This window comes from Zerene cesonia, chromosome 16 (genome assembly GCF_012273895.1).
Source record: "Zerene cesonia ecotype Mississippi chromosome 16, Zerene_cesonia_1.1, whole genome shotgun sequence".
Classification (NCBI taxonomy): domain Eukaryota; kingdom Metazoa; phylum Arthropoda; class Insecta; order Lepidoptera; family Pieridae; genus Zerene; species Zerene cesonia.
In genome coordinates, this window is record NC_052117.1 from 6019751 (window position 1) to 6024104 (window position 4354).

Genomic DNA, 4354 nt, shown 5'->3' on the forward strand with positions numbered 1-4354 from the left:
TATATTTACATTTGCTAAATGACACATAAAGATAACCCGGTTATTGCACGCTATTTAACCAATGGAATTATTAAAAATGTTTGTATGGGTCATTGCTGGTATAAACTACATGTTTTTATTTGATTACATACCGGCTGCTTGTACCAACTTATGGGGGATGACAGGGTAAAAAGGAAAGTAGATTCGGTCGAATTAAATCGCGACTTATTTTTCAATGCAATGTACATATATTTGAAAAATGTAAAGAATAGAAAAAAATTATAAAAAAAAAATATGAGGCGAGATTCGAACCTCTTTCGTCGTACGAGCGGCAAAAATTACCGTGACATTCAGGCTCAAATTCCGCTTCATGGTCGATTTTTTTCTAATTCTTAATTACATTTTTCAAAAATGTTTAAAATAATTCTTTCCATAACTATTTAAACTTCTTCTAGCTACAGGGTACTGAATGTATCAGTTATTATTTATTATAATTTTAATATTTCCATTTACTTTCCGCGTGTTACGGCAAGAATAGACATAATATTTCAAAATATGACAATAGCTATCGTCTTCATGAGATTATTTACCTACATCTAATATTATAGCTGAAGAGTATATACTAATATTATAAAGCTGAAGAATTTGTTTGTTTGAACGCACTGATCTCAAGAACTACTGGTTCGATTTAAAAAATTGTTTCAGTGTTAGATTTTGCCCATTTATTGAGGAAGGCTATATACTATAGGCTATATATGTACCAAGGGAGAAGCCGCCGCTGATAAAAGAATAAAATAAAATACATTCAACGTTGTAGCAGCAGTTGTGTTACATTATATTATTGCGATTTCGAAATCTGTACTAATAGCATGTAGCTGTAGTGTTTATTTAATTTATTGTTTTGTTGAACTAGCTAATCTCAAGAATTACTGATACTAGTGAAAAATTATTGTACTGGAATCTATTTGTCGACGCTACTTCTACTGTGATTGGTTAATTACGAAAGCATATAAAAAAGATTTATTTTGTTTTAATAAACTAAGCTTGTTTTTTTCAAATATACTGGAATGATATCATTATTCACTACATGCCCACAATTAGACGTAAAAGGAAACATTTGCAAAAGTATTTTCTTCTTCGTCTCGTTACAAAATGATATAATTAAGTACAAATATAAACAAAGCTTCTCTTTATTGATAAAAAACTTTTAATTGAATTACGTAAGTACTGTCACTTGAGAAATAAATAATTATCTTCAACTTCCTAAAACTTTAATGTTTTTTTTTTGCCTTTTTATACTTTCTTACAATGCAAAATAATCTAAATTTAGACAAACTTCTTGAGTAAAAACCAAATATCATTTTTTAATTATTTGCATCATTGGCAAATAGTACTACTACTTCATTCAAAATTAATTAATTACATAATTATTAATAACCTACCATTAGTAAGCTGTAAGTATCAATTATTGAAATATCATAAAAATCATTAAAAATACGCTTAAACTATCAATTAAGTAGACTTCTTTTATACATATTAATTAATATAATATGTCTTAAATACTATTAAGTAGCTAATCCTTTGTTACCTGAAAATTATATGGAATAAAAATTATATTGAACACTAAATTTGTACCTACTTAATATTCTGTGGCTAAATGTTACTTACCGATAAAGAAATAAGGTGCAAAATACAAGGAATTTATTTTGCAAATGTGGATATTCCATGTCTTTGTTAACTCTATGCTTTTAAATGTAGAAACCCCTTTTTAATCTCAAATGACTATAACTACAAATTCCTTAACAGTAAGATCGGATATCGCTTGATTGTTACTTTCGATTTCTATAATTGTGTAATGCTATATAAACAGAATCCTACACCAATTGGGGTAAGATTGAAAATGCCTTGTAGAAATTTTATGAATGACACAGCCGTCGTGTATGAGAATGAGTCATCTGTCCCGCTTACTCGTAGAATTGGTACAATGCGTGCGCTCGCGCATTATGTGCGCTACCGTCGAGGTATTATGTCAATGTTGACAATTTCAGTCTGACACATGCGTCGCTGTGATGATAACGTGTGTAAAAACAATTCGCGAGGATCGTAATGTTTTAATTCGTTTAAAATAAAATACCGTTGTGATGACAGACGCTGTTAAATATATTGTACGTGTTTTTGTGGTGACTATTTTATATTATATACTGTTTGATGTGCTGAAAGGGATAAAACATTATTTTACTGGTTTTACGAAAGAAACCACGTAGTGTTGGATTTTTAACTATAACTAAACAAAAGGTAAGTTTGGTCAAGTTGGCTCTTATATTATATTTTGATTTTTTGTTTATAATAATAAAAAATTATATTTGAACTTATAATGATAAAGAAGATGCTTGAAAGTAATTTTACTCGAGATTTTAATACAATTATAAGTTTAAATAATAAACTCGCTTTTATACTTTACGCTTCTTCTTTTAAGAATTTCATGAAAATAACAATATGTACAAAGCATCAATAAACTTAGTAAAGTACCAAAATAAATATGTATTTATCCAAAAACTATGTAATGCTCATAATACGGTATTCGCAACATGTTTTTTACTTACGATTTATTTCTTACAATCCGATTTTCAGACAGACAAGCGAGTAAAAGGCCGTTTATTAAAATTTTAATTAGTTTGCAATTCGTCCCAAGAACTAACGAGACTTGTTATATTAAAGTTACCTACCCTCAGTTTGTATAACAATGCGACACTCGAGTTTATAATTGACTCGGGCTGTGACAGTCTCGTCTCACGCCTGACGTAACTATAATAATATTAAACAAAATCTTTCGTAATGTGTAACACGTGTTTATTTGATATAAGTCATAACCGTGATGTTTAAATTTTAAAATACAATGATTTCCTTGCTCTATGGCAGAAGGTTCATTTTCGAATGTACCATAAGTGTAAAGAGGGATTTTGTAAAAGGATTTCTCGATGTCCTAGTGAAAGTTAGTCGAAATATAATTAACATATTAATAGTTGTTTTGAAAACCCATCTTGGTAAGTGTTATGTATCTGTATGGGGGAATTGTTAACAGAAAATAGGCACAACATTCTTCCACTATGCATAGCATAATACCACGATCAACGATGCTATCAGAAATGAGAAAAGAAACACTTTCAATAATGTAATACTAAATTAATGAATAAATAAATTTAAATTATTGAATGGTTAGTAAGTTGCTTTATTAATACAGGACATTGGGGTAAAGATTAATATGTTCAAAGCTTACACGTAAACTTATTACGCATGGTTGTATTTAGCTTGTTGCCTCTAAACTTAATAAACATACTACATAATGTGCAAACTATTTCAACATTTGAGTACAAAACAACTTAAACAAACATTCGAGTTTTGGTGTTAAGTCCGAAGACAGACATTAACATAGTTTTTGAGTTGAATGGCCTATAATATTAGCCTGCGTGAGAAGTTGCTTCGTGATTTGCGAATGTATTTGTATGTATGAATATTTTTAGCACGGCCTTAGAAGTGACAGCTCGAAAAATATATACAGGGGCTGGATGGCTTTAGAAAAATATAATTGCTCAAATAAGTATTAAAGAAAATAACCTATAAAAATAAGGAGACATATTAGAATCGTTTTATTATGCATTAGCGAGCGATAAAATGCAAATATAATAATATTACCTTGGCTGATAAGTAATAACTAATAAGTATTCATAGGTCATGAGCGTGATGACTGATGACGAACCACCAGGGCCGCGTGTGACGTCATCTAATAGATAATTGTACTCAAATTAAACTTGTCGATTTTTATACGCAAAAATATATAATCGAAAATTACGGAAGTGATGGTTAACTCTATTGTCTTTATGTGTTTATCCAAACAATCAAAAACTGTAATTTTTTAATTTTATCTATCAAAACGTGAGCCATTTATCACATTTCACCATTGTTATAAAACTATCCCTTTGCCCTGGCATCGCACGTGATACATAATATTATATAGTCTATAGCACTCAGGGATCACGTACCTATCAAATGGCGAAATAATTTTTGAAATTGGTCCCCTTGATCCTGAGATTAGTGCGTTCAAACAAACAAACAAAATATAAACAAGCAAACGAAGAAACTCTTCAGCATTATATTATTAAATATAAAAGTATACATAAAGTATACATCAAATTCTAGATTTAAAACCAAGCTTAATGTGTATTTAATTACCTCATGGAAAATAACTTCTCAAATAATAAATTAGATTAAAATTGTTACAATAAATTATAGTACTAACACAATAGACCGGGAGATGGTGACACAAATTACTAGGTCATTTGTACCAGTATGGCGGTTCTTCAGTGGTCTAATTACG

At 29.7% G+C, this 4354-nt stretch overlaps 1 protein-coding gene across 2 annotated transcripts in view; it reads left to right on the plus strand.

Moving 5' to 3' along the window:
* Positions 1-1983: 1983 nt before the first annotated feature.
* The window catches only part of LOC119833089 (G-protein coupled receptor moody), a 39423-nt gene continuing 37052 nt past the window's right edge, over positions 1984-4354 (plus strand). For both annotated transcript variants that reach the window (XM_038356962.1, XM_038356963.1), the window contains exon 1: positions 1984-2274. The gene's annotated coding sequence lies outside the window, so the exon portion shown is untranslated. The remainder of the gene's footprint in view (positions 2275-4354) is intronic.